The sequence below is a fragment of the Drosophila melanogaster genome, chromosome 2L (assembly GCF_000001215.4).
Source record: "Drosophila melanogaster chromosome 2L".
NCBI lineage: Eukaryota > Metazoa > Arthropoda > Insecta > Diptera > Drosophilidae > Drosophila > Drosophila melanogaster.
Window position 1 is genome coordinate 1,554,429 of NT_033779.5, and position 20,347 is coordinate 1,574,775.

Genomic DNA, 20,347 nt, shown 5'->3' on the forward strand with positions numbered 1-20,347 from the left:
TTTTACTTTTTATCTTGTTTCTGTGGTGCGTGGTCTCTGTTAACTGTCGGGTTTAGCAGCTCTGAAAACGCAAGCCGGTTGTTGCAGTCGCCTGTTACGTCTACGATATTGGCTTGTGGTTTATGTTAGTTAACAGTGTTACGTTACCTACGATATTTGACAAAATAAAGAAGTCTATTGTGTTGCAGCTCACAAAAAGCATCAATAATTATTTCTTAAGAAATATTATTTTTATTTATTTATTATTATTTTTTTTAATATTCTGTTCATTTTGGTAAATAATTACAAATGACATTTATATTACAAATTTCTGAATAAATCGTACAGTTATTTGCTAATGACAGTGTTTGCGTTCATTTTGTACAGTTTTGCTTCCTCTGCCCAAACTATTACCACTTGGGTAATTTAGTTAGCTAATTGGAAGCCAATAAATTGGCCTGCATGTCTGGCCAGTGAAGCAAGGCAAAAACGAAGTTTAAGCAAGGGTTTAATGCACCCCCGAAAAAAAGCCGAAAATAACTAAGTATTAACTTGGCATGCAAGCAATGCCAGTTAGCCAAGTTAGCAGAGGGTTAAAAGCCGGTTAACACTCCAAAAGCCGAAGTTTCTCTGCTGCGTCGCTGCTTTCGCTTCGTTCGGCATCGCTGTTAGGCGCTAACATGGGCTGGAGCTCGATTTTAGAGCCCCGATTCTTGGCTTTCAGTCACCTGTTAAGGCCCAAGCGCTACGAACGTTGACGGAGTTTTTCCGGGAAATCGCCAGAGGAAAATCACGAGAGTGCGTGTGTGTGATCTTATGTGTTGCTTGTGTTTGTGTTGATTTCTGCATGCTTTTCCGCTTATCATTTGCACTTGCGAGCATGCATTCTATGCCACCAAGAAAAAGAAAACACATCATTCCTGTTCGAAAACCAGTTCTGTATTATTTTGGCTTTGATTTGGCGACGACGGCGAACAACGGTTTCCAGCTGGTCCAGAATTCCTGAACGCGCGCTGTGACGTCGCCGCGCTATATGTACTCCATCCATACTGAATGGTGTGGATTTGGCCAAGAAGCGACTTTGGCCAAGTGGCGCGCCTCTATCAATAGAGCTTTTCATTTGGTTTACCGTTAGGCGGCGGGTCTATCTGGTCGCCGTGCTGGTTGTAGTTGTTGTTGTTGTTGCTCTCGAGTGGGCAGCGCCAGCGGAGCGTGCATCTTTGGGGTTTAGTTTAGAAAGCCGGAGAACCCAAGGCATCGCACCTCGTCTCTCCATCTTTGGATCTTGAGTAAATCGAGAAAAGTCGGGGAGCCAGAAGCGGGAAAGAAAACCAAACCAGTAAGCGGTAAGACGGCAGAAGGCTTAATTAAATTTAAGGCACACACTTATGGCCAGACTTTAGAGATTGACCGACTTCTGATGCCAACAAAAGTGTATGAAAGCCGTTAATTGATTTGTTTATTTGCTGTTTAAATTGTTGCGCAAAATTGGATAAATACTTCTGCCCGAAACGTAAATAAATCGTAATAATTTCTGCGGCATGTTTGCATATAATTATGTGGCACAACGGTTTTATACTTCTTCGTAATTGAATGTAAATTGGAAAAATGATTTGCAGCGTGGAAACAGTAAAAACTTTTCGAGAACACATATTTAAAAATTAACTTTGAAATTATATATCAAATAGGTGAAATTCAAAATCAATTTCGTAATAATAACATTTTATCAATTCACCTTTTCATATAAACTTAAATAATTGAGGTCGCTTTGCATTTAAAATTTTCCCCATGACCAAGGAATTTTCTTTGATTTGATAAATGCGATAATTGTGTTCAGAAATAAAAGGCCAAAAAACTGGGCCGGAAATTACAAAGATTTTCGAATGCAATCATAATTATTACTCGTGGCATTCCAGCCGAATTTTCGTTCTTTGGGAAAACCACACGAAAACATTCCAATGGCAAACAGGTTGCCACAAAGCCGAGAGCAGCAACAACATGGCCAAGAGGGAAAATCAAACACGTGCACAGAACGGAAAAGGTTAACAACACAACAAAAGTAAAAACAGCAAACAGCAGCGGTAACAGCATTACATTATTCCTTCTTTTTTTTTTATTTTGACCAAACACAGGGAAATAAACCAAATTTTAAAACCGCGCGCTAACTGAAAAAAAGATTCGAATATAAAAAAAGGGGGAAAATAAAAACGGATATAAAGGAATTTCAAGCGTTTGGCGTTTTGTCAACCAGTAAAGGGCCAAGTGACGAGCAAACAAAAAAAAAAAAAACGGAAAATATCGAGGGAGAGGCGCACAAGTGGCTGCAACAAAGGGCCCCGAACCACCGAACCCGCGACCTCTGACACCCCAAAAAACAACAAAATATAAGAATATCTACCTTTTGGCCGGAAAACGCTTGTTTCAGCACGCGAACAAGGGAGACGGGACGACTGCGAGGGAGGGAGACAGGACCAGGAACAACAGCAACAAAAACAACAAAACAAACAGGTGAGAAGGAGACTTGCACGAATGAATGAATGAATGAATGCCTGGGTGAGGGAATGAGGAATTGCGGGGGGCGAGTATGGCGAAGTGAATGAATAAAGGCAACAACTGAAAAACGGAGGCCAGTACAGTGATACCTCAAGTAACATCAATTCTGTATTATTTCACTTATAAAATAACAATTTATCTAGTAACTTTGAATGGTTAAAAAATATTTTTATATATGTATATCCAAAACTATATCAATTTCCTTTGTTGTCGTAAAAAACCAATATCAGCAAACGAAATTATCACAACAGCGCAATAACTAACCTCTTCTAGCCACAAATTTGACTTTGCGAGTGCCCACTGTTTATTAGTTCCAGTTGCGATACAGTGATTGAAACTGATAAAGAATAATAAAAAAGGCTTTCCTCATGCACGAGGATTTTCCCAAACAATTCTTTCCCGCGGCGGTGGTTTTTCGTTTCACTTCGGATGGCAGAGAAGCCTGCTCAATAAGCAATTAATATGCACAAGTGTCTGCCCGGCGAGTTTCCACCAAAATCTCCGAGAGGAAATGGGACCGAGTCTCGACTGCGTGAAAATGGGGAAAGAAAGAAAAGCCGAGCCCAGCGTGGCACATTGTTTCGATTTCCACGCAGTGTTAAGAGCTTAATTTAATTCCGAAAAGGTTTTTTCACTTGATGAAAATTGAGTTTGGTTTTGTCGAGGAAAAAAAACGGGCAAAGCGAAATCTTGGTAATGAAAATACAAAAATACAACACTGCCCTCTGATTCAATAATTAAATATATATTTTCAGTAATTTTATTAGTTCGTGTGTGACGTCAAATTAACAAACATTTCTCCTCCAATTTGGAGAAATGGTTTACACAAGTCGAAGTGATCCGTGTGCTGCCTTCTACCATTAATTTTAATGCAAATCAGGTTCTATTATCTCAATTGAAAGTTGTCTTTGAGTAATTTGAGACCAAATTTGATTCTCTGCTCGCCGGAGCCATTTTCCACTGATATTTCTCCATTCTGCAGCTTACCCCAGTCACGATTGCAACTTTAATCTATGGCAATTTATATTTGCTTTTGTTGGTACTAAACAAATTCACCATGAAACACACACAGAACTATTTTGGCACAAAGGGACGTAGTCGGAGGTTTTTCCAGGGGGGTTTCCACAGTATCATCCATAAAAGTATGAAATAAATCGGAATATGCACAGCAATGATTTATCATTATTTGGATTCTGCAAATGCAATTTGGCCCCCCCTGCTCCCGAGCCACTGACCTTGGTGGAAACTCTGCGTGAAGTTGCAAAGTAAAAATAACCGGGAAAAGTTGCAAAAAGCAGCAGAAGTAATGCCAAAAAATACGCAAAACAAAAGAACAACGAGTTCGCAAAAAGAAAAACACTCCTTCAGAAGTACAACGTATTGGTGTAGTCAACTCGATTCCGGCGAGACTCTTGTGAAATATCGCACTTTGCTCATAGAAATGGTTATCTGCGCTCGAAAAAGAAATTCAGGAAAAGTCCGAGTAAACAAAAACACAAACAGCGAGTAACAAAACGCATGGCAAACAAACTCGCACAGACAAAAGTAATGTGAAACACAATAAAAGTGTCTAACTGTAGGAAGAAATGAAAGTCAAATGCTGGTGCGTTTCCAAGAAGGGGGCTAATATATATATAAATATATATATATATATATATATATATATATATATATATATGTATATACATTATATTGAAGAGAGGCAAGGCCCCCATTTCCGCCTTATTTCTCACAGCATCTTCGGCGGCTTTATTAGCGGCAATCGAGTTTGTATTCTCTTTCGTTGATCTTGATCGTGAACTCGAAAATATTTAGAAAATGTGTTAGAGACGCGGCCAAGAATTCGAGAAAGGCGCGCGGAGAGCGGGGGATTTGGAGACTCGTGTCTGGGTTTTGAGAAGAAAGCGTGCAAATTATGGTTTCTAGGAAACTGGGTGCCTGACTGATGAAGACGGCCTAACACCACCTGTACCATCATATTCCGCAGGTACAGTGGTTGATATAGCAATTAATGGTTGAATTATTTTTGATTGCTCGGTAATTATTTTATTTCTTTATAAAGTCTATAGATCACTTCTTTATGCTTGGTTTGGATAGCTGGTTGAGCGGAAAACCAATTAAACGCATACACTTGCTCCTTGAAACTTATTCTATAATTTTATATTTGATGATGATTCAAGAATCATAGTTTATTGGTAATAACTCACTTACGCCGGAGAGTGATCCCACAACAGCATGCTCTTTAAGTACTGTTGAATCAGTAGTAATTTATAGTTGTAACTTAAGCAGTGTAATAGCTTTCTTTATTTCTTTGAGCACTTTAATTTCCAACCATCCATCATATGGCTCCGCAGCACTCCAAGAACCTAACAATCCACCTATCTGCGAGTCAAGCTGTTTCCCCCAAAAGTCGTAAACCATTTCCTTTGGCCAACTTGGTGTTTGGGCCATCAAAGCCGCACAACCACTTCCTCGGATTCTTCCCACTGTCAGAGGGGTTCCCTCGCAGATAATTGAATTATGATCGAGGAGTGGGGCTTACTGGGCTAATGAACACAAGCTGAAGGGTAGTCGTCGAGTGAGCCAAGAAGACAGGGCCCACATTGAGGTGATAATGATCCCAGTGTTCATTATGATAATAATGACTATGCTGCCACTCAGAAGCGAATGGAAAATGTTTGAGAGAGATATACGTGTAGAAGAAAATAAGAATGAGTCGCGGCAATGAACTCGAAAGAAGCAATGCAGACAAACTAACAAAAAGATGTGGTGGAGAAGAGGCATGCATAACTAAGTAACTGCCACAAACAGAGAAAGAGACGGCAAGCGGCAGAGTGAAAGAGACAGCAACTGGGCGAGCGACTGAGATGGCAGGACACGCAGCATGCAGTTGCAGTTGTCAGTGCATCATTATCCAGCTGAGATTTTTGTTGGCCTATTAGAAGGATGGCCAGTGGCAAAAACTTTTCGAGTCTGCAGCTGCATAATAATGCTGGTCTACACTGGGGGAAATTTATATTAAAGTTCTACATTGCTTTACTATAGATACTAACTATTACTTGCTTCATTGTCTGGGAGAAGCCACCTCAAACCATTAGTTTCTTTTATTTAAGACTACATTTGAAGATGAAGATGATAAGATAGCTAAAAATGTTTTCCTCTGTTTGCCTTTAAGATCCATCGCCGTCATCTGTTTTTGACTCAAATGTAGTTGGCAGGAGGAAAAAAAGAAGAGTGCTATATAAAGAGAGAGGTCATTCATCCAGCGTTTATCACGTTATGTTATGCCTAACCCCCATCCCCCAGAGTTTATTAACATATTTTTCTTTCCCTTTCTAACCACCTGTTTTTTTTTTTTTTGTTTGTTTGTTACCAAGTGTGGCTTTGGCCTTAGCTGTTGTGTATTTCTACTGTTTGTTGGTATATATCATATCTACCTTTTTCTGAGGCTGTCTAGCGATTCTGCTTTTTCAGATTTTAGGCAATTATTTAAGGTACTTATCTTAGTTAAGATCCCTGAGATCTTAATGCTGTCTTTTACTTCTTTATTATAATTGTTACTTGGAATCTTCGAACTTGCAGGGAAAGACTTACCCATCAGTAGATTGTTTTTTTTTGCCACTGTAAAGGGTATTCCCTTGGCCATTCCAGCAGCTGTCTTCCTTTATTCTGCGGCCTTTTTTGTGCCCTCATTTCCTGGCAGCGCCCACCACTTGGTGGCGGTTTGGAAAGTGGAAAAGTGGCAGGAGAGGTGGAAGCTGTCGGGAAAAGACCCCAACTTGGGTCCAGAATATCCCTGACCAACTTCTCACTGTCGCGTTCCACGCTTCTTTTACTGCTTCCGGTGACGCTTGCTTTTATGCATGCCTGTTTTTTTCTGCCTTTTCCTATTATATCGCCTTTTTTGGCCTACGGTTTTGGCCAACAGGAAATAGCCGACATTAGACTGGGCTGGCACGTGTTTATGTTGCTTTGCTGTTATTTTATGCTTCACGCTGGGGCAGGAAATGCGATAGAAAAATGCATTTTCAGTCGCCATGGAATTTTCGCTCTTTTATTCGGGAAAAACTGTTGGCAGTTTCGCATCTGCCTCTGCTCCTAGTTGTCTGGATGCTTTTTTCAGCACCCAGGGTTTTTTAAGCGATCTGTGTTTGGGTTGCTTTAGATTTCAGTTCAATTTCGGTTTAGTCCCGTGCAGAAATATATATTTTATATGTGAACAGAACGCGGAGGAAATTACGTTTTTATGCCTGAACTATAAAGCCAAAACAAACGAACGATTTAACTTATTTTTTTTATTATTTTTCGAGCGAAATTGAAACTTTTATTGCTACTACCACTATAATGCCGAACTAAACGGTAATTTTACCTAAATAAATCTTAAATGCTTGTGAATTGTATACTTAAACCCATTAAAGTCGAATAAGCAATGATTTCTTATATGAACTAAAATAAAAGGAGCATCTCACATCTGAAGGAAAGCGTTTATAACAAAAGTTTAATAAATGTTTTATAGTGGAGTAAGCTAAAACTATATTTATTTTCGACCATCCGAGTTATTATCTTCTTAATGGTTTCCTTTATTTTTTATATTCAAAAAAACACTGTTGTGTTTCGCCCTCACTGAAAATGTTTTCTTTTTAGCATATTCCAAACCACTCCTCCACTCATTAAAAGAAAACTCTGTCGCCGGTGGCGACTTCAAAAGTCACTCTTCCCGAAAAGTGCAGCTGCATAGTCCATTTATCCGACCATCCATCTAGAATGCTGCAGGGAATTTTCCTTCATCGAGGTGAAGAAACGAAATGTGGGAAACAAGAAGAGAGCCAAATGAAAAACTTTGTAGCTTTGTTATCTGGTATCTGCCTTCTGGTTTCCAGCCACACTGTTTGTATTGTGGCTCATTTGCATTATTTTAATTCATTCCATTCGGGTAATCCCCAAAAGAAACTAAATAAAAGCTAAAATTGACGTTCTGTATCAATAGATCAGAATGAAAATGAAAATGGTGATGGTGATGGGGAAATTGTTACGGTTCTTGGGAGCAACCGTTATGCTGACTGCATACACTTAATTAATTTCCAAATAAAACGAGAAAGAAAACCCACAAATTGAAGAGGGGCCAGCAGCAATCCATATGGCAAAACTTTCAACTTACAATTCAATTTATTTTTCAACAGGAATACAAGAAAACCGAAAAAAGAAAAAGTAAAAGTAGAACAAGAAATAAGGAAGTGCAACAAAGGCGGCGATAGAGCAAAGGTAAAAAGACAAATTGCAACTTTTTGAGGCACAAAAATCACAGTTAGCAGATAGTTTTACCCCCAGTTTGCCCACCCACTTCCTCCAAGGACACACAAAAGCATAAGGAGAAACTTTGTCCTGCCGCCAGGACACTTGAAACAAATTGCAATTCGTGCCTTTGCCTACGAAGCGGGGTTAAATGGTTTTCCCTTAGCTTTTTGCGGGACGACGTACGATGTTCGCCGGGGTCTCCAGTGTTGCCTATAAATTAAGTGCAGCAATTAATAATTAAAAAAGCGTGTTAATTAGAGAGCCACACACAGAGTCAAATGGATTAGGGGCGGATGGTGGGGAAAGACGGCTAATTGCGATTTCAATTAGCCGTATTACGAAAATCCTTTTGGTCCACTCAATACACAAACCAAATCGAATTTTAATGGTGAAAAATCGAGGTTAACAGTGGGTTGTTACTTTAAGCTCTCTAAATTAAAGATTTAAATTCGTTTACTAATAAATTAAACAAGTAAGCAAAGCAAGCATTAACTAACCCTCTAAGCCATAGTAAGTCAACCATCTTGGTATGAAAATCGTGTGAATAAATTGAGCTTGTCACATCAGCAGAACTAACTGCCTTTGTTATGCTTACTTATCCATGTTCATCGCTTTGTCTATCCGCAAACAGTCCGTGGAATAAGTCCATCGTCACTGGCAGTGCGCTCCACCATTGGTTGAAGGTGGCTGCTAACTTTTGGCCAGCACTGTGCTGGGTGGTTCTGTCATTAAGGTGGCCGTTGTGCTTCCGTTCGGTTAGTTTACCCCCCCCCCCCTTGCGCACCATTTCATCTCCAAAAACATTTTTCGCTGACAATTCGATTGGCCAAGTTAACTGGGGAAATCTCCGCGCTCATATTTCATTTCATTGTGCGCCATTTCTCTGGATATGAATGCACCCAGACAGGAATGGCGACTGCTGACTGCTTAATATTTCACCGGACTTTGCCAAATCTTTTATTACATAACTCGACTTAGATGTGGTTGGCAGCGGAAGAGAACCATTCCCCCATATATATTTGCACATACACCATCTGATATCTGGAATGCCCCTCACGTTCGCGGCGTTGCCTAATTTAGTTATGCATCCAGGCACTATATCTAAATATGTCCGCCCCCCGATTCATAACCATCCATCCACCCATTGATTATTCACAATCAATCAGCGTATTGAGTCGGCCTATTCCCGTTACGATCCAATTTCCCGTTGCGCCTCCGATTCTATTTCCATAGCCATATATATTGGAGACCTCAATTAGTCGGCCACGGATATTCTGTTCTTCGATTCGCCGAATTGCAATTGATTTTGGCTGTGCCAATTAGTTAATTAGCAGATAAGTGAAATAGAGGAGTCAAGTGATGAGAATAGCCAATGAATAAAAGGGGGGCTTATAAACTAATCCACACTAATCTTGAGATAAAAGATGCAAGAATGAATATATACTAGAATATTTATTCTGTTGATCAACTTTACATATCATTAAAGTCAATATGAACGCACTTGCACAAATTTAAAAATTAAATTTCTAATTAAATTGGTCAGAATTGGTTTAAGTAAGCGATTGCGCGCGCTTAACATCAAACTAATCAGCTTAGGCAAATGATTATTTTCAATTATTATGTGCGAAAGTGCTCTGCAAATTGCAGATTTGTTCGACAACCGTGTAGACCTGAATACAACTCAAACTGCATGCTGTATTCATAAATCGAATCAACGACATTTAATCGAGAGCCAGAAAACAACAATGCCCAAGGCAAATCGAAACAATCCCAACTGAATCGACGACTCAAACCGATTTCGATTCACAGACCGACACGCAAAATAAAACAAAGACTAAGCGGCTTTGGCTGAACCCCAACCTGAAGTGCATTGTGCAACGCTGCGTATGCGCAACAATTAAGTCAGCAATTCTCTGTGGCTTTTCGTATTTAATTTATTTCCTGGCTCACCTTGCCACATACTAGAGTCGAGCAAAAACCGACCGATTTTAATGAAGTACACATACCGAAAAGTTAGCAAATAAAACAAACGCAGTCTCAGAACTAAACCAATTTAAATGGGTTTTAAAAAAAATCCAACTGCCAGGAAAAATATGCGAGTCCAAATGACCCAAATGGAAAATCGCTGAAGGCAGCAGCAGCAGCAACGAAAAGCCACAAAACATAGTTTCTAATGAGCCAAATTAAGCAAACGTCAAACAATTAAAGCGAGCCCAGCGAATGAGCGTGTAATTATATTATAATTAAATTCCATTTAGCCAAGACTCGTGTCTACGCGACCACGATAGTTGGCCCATGTTGGCCTGAAAATTTGTGTAAGCTCCTGTGTGTGTTAAGCGTTTGCAGCAGGTGCAACAGGTGTAAATTACGACAGAGGCGAAAATCAAGAAAAAAGGGTGACAGCCAGTAATCGCTGCAATCAGCTCGCAAAACAACAGCGAAAACAAAAGCAAGTCCAAATCCGTTTCCGGCGCTCAAAATTAGTGAATTTGTCAGCGGCAGTGGGTCAACAAAACGCCTTTTGGCCAGCACGTCAGACAAGGGTCAGTAGCTGGAAAAACTGCCAACGAGTCTGCTGGGTTTTAGCAGGACACAGTAATAATATGTACAATTTTTAAGCATAACCCCTTTCATTTAAACGTGAGCTCAGTCATGTACGTTATATTCACGATAAAAAATAAAATAAAATTTAGAATCTTAAAGTCAATCGTGTCTTTCAAGACGGCCACAAATCGATGGGCAAATAGAAAATTCAAAAAAGAGTAGAGAAATTAGTAGGCAGCCAGATACACTTGTTGTTTTCCCTCCGCCGTGTTTATTCTGAGTTGGCAAGACCAAGTTATAATTTGTGGTATTGTTATTCGCCGACTGGTTGGTGGTTGCCTGTGTTGTTGCAATCGAAGCTGGCTAAAATTGGAGAAAGTCAGTCGAGTAATTTGGTCTTTTCGCAGTCGTTCGCATGCGTGCAGCGATTTTAGTTTTATTTTATTTCAGATATTTGCCGGCAGTTTTATTTGCACAGTTTTTTTTTTTCTATTTGGCTTGTGCCTTGTGGGAGGTGCTGGCACTCGATTGAGCCTTCTAGAGTGGAGTGAACTAGTTTCCATTTAATAGTTATAGCCCAAGAGCCACTGGCAAAGAGAGCATGAAATGTGCAACGAATTGTGGCAGCCGCACAAAAAGATTTATTGAAGCCGCTGCTGCTGGTGCAGCTATTAACAAAATTACTTAACAAGCGGCCGAAAAACTGGAGAAAAATACCATATCCAGCAGCAGGAACTCCCTGAGTTATTGCCAGTCGGCTGAGTTTCGGTTTCGGCTTTGGCCAGTCCAAAAGGCCCAAAGGGTGGGCATTCTGCAACCGCAGGAAACGGGCGACAGGCAGCAGGCGACCTTGTGAGGCGGCGATATATTCTATTTAATTGCATTCGCGGTCCAGACCAAAGAAACCCGCAGAGCCGGAGTCTCTAAGCCGCTGTCAGCATTTTTGGGGGCTGGCAACTCGGATTCGCCTCCACATGTGCCCGAATTTCCAACTGCGATCTGCGAATGGCGAACTGCAAGGCACAACTCCCAGCACAATGTGGAGAATGTTAAGCCCCGGATTACAACGGACATCAAAAGTGGGCGGTGACTGGGCGCCTTGATTTATGATTGCGCAATAGAAAGATGGAGCGGCGCGCTCACATGTAGTTGGGCCCAAAGAAAAGTGTATTTAAGCCCTTTATGGAGTGCAATCCGAGGAGCTGCAAGTGGGGAGGCTGACCGAAAGAGGCCCTTAAAGGCCCGATGAATTCACAGATTAGATCTTCTAGTGCTATAGAAATAATACGCAGTGGCTGATGGTGAGCAGGAACAAGATGACTCGCTGGAAAATATGGATTTTATAGGACTGCCTTAAGATGTAATAGTTGCATACTTAAATAAATCTCGCATTCCAATGCAACCTGTAACGTTAAGTGTCGCAAATCGACAAAAGTAGACCGGAAGTCCATAATTAAGCTCGTGTTCCTCCCTATTTCAAATTGAATACACCCACAAATCTGTAAGTTCAATCGAATCCCCAGCAGATGGCCGGGCAAGGAACCCATTTCCTGCACCTTCATTGGACATTGATTGGAACTCAGCCGCCCAACGAACCCTCGACAGTCAGCCGCAGAATTGGTATCGCTAGCTCGCCTTTTCTATGTTATAAATTTTCGCTAACGACGCCCCTGGCACCGGGAGAAGTTGCTTTGTTTCGTGGCCATTTGCCACGTTTATTCCCCTACATCTCCCCGCCCCTTTTGGTTTTTCGGGATAAAGCCCACTATCGTCCAGTCGCAGCTTTGGACAGCAGCAGCATTCAGGAGCATTCAGCAGCAGATCCAATTGCGGTTGCCGCCTGCCAATCGGCAAAAGTTGACGACCGCAGCGCAGCTATTGAAAGGCAATGAAAACAACAAAATCACATCGGATGCAGTGGATATGGGCGAGGGGAGGTGAGGTGGATGCGCTGGCGAAGGACACTGGCTAGCAATGCAATTTGTTATTTTGAATTTAGCAATTTTGAGTCGCAACTATTTTTGTGCAGCAAAAGCAATCGGAAGCGGGGCACAAAGCCATGAAATGCGCGCATCCAGTTTTCCCTTCTCTCTGTTTGCTCTTATTTAATTAAATGTTCCGCGAATTTTCGAGATCGAGCTGCGGAGGCTGGCAGTCGTGGGAATGGGCGTGGCAGCTGGTTTGGCAGCTCTATTATTAGCCACAAACAGCAAGGAATTCTTGTGATTATTGGTTCGATGGAAATGCAGAAATCATGCATTTCGCCCAACTATTTTTAGTGCCCATCATCATATTGCCTTCGCTTCACCGCCCCATTGCCACTTACCTTTCCGAGTGTCCTTTTTCACTTCGTACTCCTTCAAGGACAAGGAGGCTGGAAAAAATTTGAAAAATTCCCAAGTCAAGGGCTAAATAAACTTTGTCGCTCGGGTGAAAAGAGCAAAAGTGTTTGACAATCGGACACTGCGAAAAAATATCTAACCATTTAGTTGGGTAGTTCTTAGCCCTCAGGGTGTTTGCTATAAACTTAAAGCGCACTTAAACTTTTCATTTCGACTTTTATAACGTAGTTATCCGGACAATCATCTTGTGAAATGGATATCTTAAGTACCCAATTCTTGATTTTTACTCCCTGTGCAGTCGCATCTATCGCCTTTCCTGGCTCGCTATATATATAAATGTCTATCAATTTGAGCTGTTATCCTTGTGCATATCCTTTAGCCAAAGCTTACTGTCGGCAGCTTGTCTGCCCCGCCCCCGTTTACCGCCCACTTACTGGCTGTCGTCTGTGCAGGAAATTTATTGAATTTAATATGCATATTGCAGGAGAAATGTATGCATTTTTTTTTTGTTTTTGCCATATGCCGGTAGCTCTCTACTGGCGAGCACGCTCTTACCCTTTTGTCATTAAGTGTTATGCAACTTCAAATTGTTTTTATTGTTGTTGTCATTTTGAGCCCAAGATGGAAATTTCAATTTGGATTTTTGATAGCAGAATTTTCAAGTGGAAAATGCTTCAATGGCTGAGGCCATTTTTATGCAGATTTCGGGACTATTCGAAAACTGAAAAAGTGAACAATGGAACTTGGCGTTGCCATGTGAGAATATTTCGTCCAAAATTATCCAATATTGGACATTGAATAATATCGATTTTAATATTTTGTGTATTTCAAACACATGCATTAATTTTCCTTTCATTTCTTTCTTTCTAGGTAAGCGACTTTAAACAGACAGCACCACGTTAAAGAAAACACAACAGGTAAACCCTCTAAGCAAGTCCATTAAATTTGAACCAAAATTTGGAGCCAATCTCCACACTGACCCCAACTTTGACCCACTGCGCTCCCAAAGAGATTTCAGCTAATTACGAGTGTGTGTCACTTTTACGAACGTCTCTCAAATGACCCATTAAGCTGGGCCATTAATTTTTAGCCCAATGACCCCGCTAAGACGGCGAAAAAATCGAGAAACTTGAGAGGAAAACCAAATTAAAATTAGAAATATTCGAGCTACACACTAGAGAAACACTAAAATTGCGCATAAAACAAAATAAATAACCAATTAAGGAGCCGACGCACCCCGGAAAATCGACTACGAAATTCATTAATTAGCCATAATGGTCGCCCAGCCGCAGGGGGCGTGGCCTTTCAAGGGGCGAAAAATGGGGGGCGGACATGTCCATTCGCTATTGGCATATCAGAAACACATGTCGCTTGTCATGTGTGCCAAATGTGGCATGCAACATTTAACTGCAGAACAACAACAGAACAACAGAAGCTGCGTCAACGGCAACTGGCAAAATGGCAAATGGTAAAGTGGCAACAAAACAGAGCCATAAACGCGGCTAATTGCCAGAGGAATGCCGCCAGAAGGTCAGGTCATGTCACTGCGGAATGGCACTTGGGGATTCTGACTCGAATGCCGGGTGGCCAGTTACACTGGCAAAATCAAGTGGATAACTAACAAAGATAAACTTTTTAACGAAAAATGCCTATAACTGGATATAGAATATGGTTTCAAGCAAAATGACCCCAGTTGATCGAAAGCACTTAACACAAAGGTCTCCAAAGTTAATCCATTTGAAATGCTTTCGATTTTCGCCCCATTTCGACTTCTTTTCCCCTCTTTTGTCGAGTGTAAAGAGGCCCGCTCATAAGTAATGTAGTTTGGTATGTGACACGGATTGGCAGATTCGACCGGCGTATGGCGCGTAAATTGGTGAAGAGCCCAGATTAACCGTTAATGGCCACGAGTGTTGGATGCCACGCTTTTTGATTTTGGGTATTTTGGCCATTTAGTTACGCTCAGCAACTTGCTTGTTGGTCAGTTGCTCGCAGCTCTGGACCCAAACATACGTGCACACCTAAATACAATGCCCCAACTCGATTGACTCGTTTCTTTTTCGGGTTTTTCTTCAGTTCGAGTTGGCCAAGACATAATAACGATGTTTGATGATGCGGTAACTGAGATGAGGATGCCGTGCCGCCGTTTACTCCATTGGCAATTTGCCGATGTTTATATGCCAATTTGAGGCCGTTTTTCAAGTTGGCTTCATTCTCCGATTCCGATTTCAATTGACTTGTTCAGTTTGCCATTGGAAATGCGAGTCGAATGTATAAACACAGTTGCTCCGTCTGCCTGAGGAAGATTGGCATTTGGAACTTGCAAGCCGACTGCACTTATTCCTGTGTATTTGGGACGCCAGGGACCCCAGAGGCCAACATATTCCGGAACGAAATGAGCTGGGGGAATGCAATTTATATGGACCTCATTAAGCAGCAATTGATATGGACAGCAGCAGAGGAATAAACAATTAGAATTGGAGGAACGTGGTCTAGAAATGAACATCTCCTGGACATATTTAGTGCCTGGTAAATAAATAAATTGCAATAAACTTGGCTACAATGGTAGCTTGCAAAGCAACTATGCTTCGAAATGAAAATATTGTAGTAAGCCCATGGTTAATTTCATTAAAATTGCAGACATTTCAACTTATAAATAAAATATCTGCCATTATTTGTTGCCTACAAAGAACCTTAAAATAACACAATAATATAAAAAACTTGTGAACATGTATAGCATTCCTTTTTGTTGCTGACTAAAGTGCACATCTATTGATAAAGTGAATTATTCAGCTATATGCTGCTGATTTAATTTAGCCAGTTTTCCAGCAACTTCGCTTACATCATCCAATCGATAGCCAAAAAGGGTTTCCAACACTTAATACAGACGCGACAGGAGTTACAACATACTCGTAAATAAATAACAAAGCCAAAGCAACGAAAATCCAAGCTGAAGTCATGCGTATTAAATACCATGGAAATCGAGAAAAAAATCAACCAAAATCAAATGCAAGGGGAGCCAACCAAAAGGCTGAAATCGACCAGCACGAACTAAATTGCAGGCAATCATTTGGAAATTCAAAAGCAAGGCACTAAAAACTGAAAATTCCCGAAACAAACCAGTGTGTGCAGTCACGATTAAATGTTTATGTGTATGCACGACTATAACTAAGCGTAAACGGTTTCAGTTAGTGATTCATGTGGCTAAATACAGCCATATTAAAGCCGACACATTTATCGCCATCGATATCTTTCACCGGCGAAATGGGGGAAAAAAAACTGTGCCACTTGTGTAATTATTCCATTTGACATGAGCCATTCGGCGGGGGACACTCTTTGATTTACGGCGATCAGCCATCGAACGAAATCAGTGCAGCTAACAGTGCAACCTGTTTGCGCCACGGAAAACAAGTCCCCAACTGCAGCCTGAAAATTGGCCTGCAAATTGCCCCAGAACACCCTCCTTTGCCCCTCAAAATGTTTTTACTTCTTATGCGGCTGCACAGAAAGAAAATACAACGTTATAAATACAAACCTTTTATGTTCCAATAACATTTGAGATATAATTGTTTCTTTGTGAATAATATCTCAGCATCTGAACTTGCTACGTGGAACGCCAATGGCGTCTCACAGCGCAAACTTGAGCTAGCTCAATTCCTACATGAGAAGCATATCGACGTAATGCTTCTTTCGGAAACTCATCTCACAAGCAAATACAATTTTCAAATAAGAGACTACCATTTCTACGGTACAAATCATCCCGACGGAAAAGCACACGGTGGCACCGCCATACTCATAAGGAACCGTATGAAGCACCACTTTTATAAAGAATTTGCGGAAAATCATCTTCAGGCCACATCTATCAACATTCAGCTGGATGACAACACTCTCCTTACACTAGCGGCCGTATACTGCCCCCCCCGTTTCACAGTATTAGAAGCTCAATTCCTGGATTTCTTCCAAGCACTAGGGCCACACTTCATTGCAGCAGGCGACTACAACGCTAAACATACTCACTGGGGATCGCGACTTGTGAACCCAAAAGGAAAACAGCTTTATAAGACGATAATAAAAGCCACTAATAAACTTGACCATGTTTCCCCCGGGAGTCCTACATACTGGCCATCAGACCTCAATAAGCTGCCAGACCTGATCGACTTCGCAGTTACGAAAAATATTTCCCGCAGTTTGGTTAAAGCTGAATGTCTGCCGGATCTCTCATCTGATCACTCGCCTGTACTAATTCACCTCCGCCGATACGCAGAAAACGTGAAACCACCAACCAGATTGACCTCTAGCAAAACAAACTGGCTCAGGTATAAAAAATATATAAGTTCACATATTGAGCTAAGCCCAAAACTCAATACTGAATCTGATATAGAGAGCTGCACGTGTGCATTGCAATCCATCCTTACTGCAGCAGCTCTTACTGCAACACCCAAAATAACAAATAATACAATTAATTCAAAAAAGACCAACGTACAAATCGAGCAACTCGTCCACGTAAAACGTCGCTTACGCAGAGAATGGCAATCTTCCAGATCCCCAACTGCAAAACAAAAGCTAAAAGTAGCCACACGGAAACTGGCCAACGCTCTGAAACAAGAAGAGGACGACGATCAGCGCCGATACATAGAGCAACTCACACCAACAGGCACAAAACAAAAGTCACTGTGGCGAGCCCACTCAACTCTTCGCCCACCGACTGAAACCGTTTTGCCGATAAGGAATTCATCAGGTGGCTGGGCCCGTAGTGATGAAGACAGAGCCAACACATTTGCCGCTCACCTACAAAATGTGTTCACGCCAAACCAGGCTACTAGCACATTCGCGCTACCGTCCTATCCCGTAAACCGCCATCAGCAACACACCCCAATTGTGTTTCGTCCTAAAGAAATAACTAAAATAATCAAAGACAATCTCAGCCCGAAAAAATCCCCCGGCTACGACCTTATAACACCGGAAATGATCATCCAGCTGCCACATTCTGCAGTTCGCTACATAACCAAGCTCTTTAATGCCATCACCAAACTTGGTTACTTTCCACAACGATGGAAGATGATGAAGATCATAATGATTCCAAAGCCTGGTAAGAACCACACAGTCGCTTCATCTTACAGACCAATAAGTCTACTCTCATGCATTTCGAAACTATTCGAAAAATGCCTGCTGATCCGACTTAATCAACATCTGATATACCACAATATAATCCCAGCCCACCAATTTGGATTTCGCGAAAGCCACGGAACCATTGAACAGGTGAATCGTATTACAACGGAAATAAGAACTGCATTTGAATATCGCGAATACTGTACAGCAGTATTTTTAGACGTATCCCAAGCATTCGACAAAGTCTGGCTCGACGGCCTAATGTTTAAAATTAAAACATCCCTACCCGAAAGCACACACAAACTTCTAAAGTCTTACCTCTATGACAGAAAGTTTGCAGTGCGGTGCAACACTGCCACTTCCACTGTTCATACAATTGAGGCTGGAGTCCCCCAAGGCAGCGTTCTTGGGCCAACCTTATACCTCATCTATACAGCCGACATCCCTACAAATAGTCGCTTAACGGTATCCACATTTGCCGACGATACAGCTATCCTTAGCCGTTCAAGGTCCCCTATCCAAGCTACAGCACAGTTGGCACTGTACCTCATCGACATTGAGAAGTGGCTCTCTGACTGGCGAATAAAAGTAAACGAGCAAAAATGCAAGCACGTGACGTTTACGCTAAACAGACAAGACTGTCCTCCGCTCTTGTTGAACAGCATACCACTCCCGAAAGCAGACGAGGTAACGTACCTAGGAGTACACCTAGACAGAAGACTCACATGGCGCAGGCACATTGAAGCCAAAAAAACCCAACTTAAACTCAAAGCCAACAACTTACACTGGCTCATCAACTCTGGTTCTCCGCTCAGCCTAGATCACAAGGTCTTGCTCTACAATTCTATATTGAAACCAATCTGGACCTATGGCTCACAGTTATGGGGCAATGCCAGCAACAGCAATATTGACATCATTCAGCGAGCACAATCAAAGATTCTGAGAACCATCACTGGGGCACCGTGGTACGTTCGGAGTGAAAACATCCAAAGAGACTTAAATATCCCATCAGTTACCAACGCAATCACGGAACTTAAGGAAAAATACCATAGCAAGCTTCACACGCACCCCAACCACCTAGCGCGAGGTCTAATCCAGCTCAGCAGCCGTTCCCGTCTCCGGCGAAAGGACCTACCAACCCAGCGAATAAATTATTAGGGCCGTTTAAACATAGAACAGTTGGAAAAATAATACAACTGTTCAAAAAATACTTGTTATAGTTAAGATTTTTAAACTTATTGTTAGTTCTTATACAAGAAGATTCAATAAATAAAAGCAAAGTAAAATAAAAAAAAAAAAAAAAATCTGAACTTGCAAAAAGAAAATAATTTGGTCATAACTGAACTTAAACGAGATACATTAGATAGATTTTCTTCCGGTGCTCTCTTCCTGAACTTCCACAGCTGCCGACGGCGAACGGGACACTCGACGTTTTGGGCCATTGACAACGATTAAAAACAAGTTTCCCCCACCGGCCACGCCCTCTTGCGGCCGCCGTCCCCTTTTCGGGACCATGGGCACTGGCACTTGTCCACCCAAGTTCCACTCACTTGTTTGCTTAACCGTTCTCGGCCTCAGTCGACGTCGGCTGCATTACTGACCCACATACAAAAGACATTCAATCGAACTGTTTTCTTTTTATCCCTCTCTTTCTGCCCCAGCCTCTCCCTTTCCTGCTCGCACACTGCCCTCTCTTTCTCTCTTTTGATGGCCTTGAGTGGCCGGAGTATTATGGTTTTGATGGAGAGCTGAGCTCAAGTGGACCCAAAGAAGCACTTGGAGGGGCAGCTAAGGCACTTAAAAGATAACTTTATCTTTCCACAATTTAAAGTTTCTTGGGAAAATATCACTATTTTATGGAATTTATTCAGCTAATATAATAGAGGAGATGCAGAGGTTATGACCTCTTTCTATACTCAAATGCAGCTATGGCCACACCAATTATTATTTAAGATTCAATCAAGCCTACTGATATAACTCATGACATTGGTATTCTACAAATGTTAGATTGTTTTAATTACCTCCGAATATTTAACGCTATATAAGAGTATTTCCTATTCGTGCTGCCTCCATGATATCCTTTTTTTTCCTTTTACTCGTATAAATACACATTGAACTGTGCCGAACAGCATGTAAAAGGTGATGGGGATAGTCGGTGGCGACTGGCGAGTTTTGTCGTCATCAAACCGCGAGGTTTGCGTGTGTTTGTTAGTTGAGTGCATCTCCTCTGTGTGCGTTGCGAGTGTCCGTGATGATTTACCGTTGTGGCCTTCTCTATGCACATACACATGGCAATTCTGCCGCTGAAATAGAGCCAACTGCAAGGGGTTTTGGCCAAAAGTGGGAGTCTGAGTCTGGTCCCCATCCTGATTCCGATTCCGCTGACATTGCTGTTGTTGGCTGTGTGTGCCCATTTGAACGTTAGCTACACATAGTTGGCTTGTTAGCCAGTTGCAAAGAGTACGGTACTCTGGCTCTCGCTCAGGTGCGGAAAAAAAAGAGATCTAGCAAAAAAAAAAAAGCGA

The 20,347-nt window shown here is 41.6% G+C and overlaps 1 protein-coding gene across 8 annotated transcripts in view, besides 1 other annotated feature; it reads left to right on the forward strand.

The window, feature by feature from the left end:
- Window positions 1–700: 700 nt before the first annotated feature.
- The window catches only part of haf (hattifattener), a 54,261-nt gene continuing 34,614 nt past the window's right edge, over window positions 701–20,347 (forward strand). For 4 of the 8 annotated variants that reach the window (NM_001369974.1, NM_001369975.1, NM_001369976.1 and 1 more), the window contains exons 1-2: window positions 701–777; window positions 2,405–2,487. The gene's annotated coding sequence lies outside the window, so the exon portion shown is untranslated. Of the gene's footprint in view, window positions 1,326–1,895; window positions 2,488–20,347 lie in introns of all 8 variants that reach the window. The other 4 variants (NM_134763.2, NM_001298635.1, NM_001272945.2 and 1 more) reach the window with 3 other exon arrangements.
- Window positions 16,317–19,126: a mobile genetic element.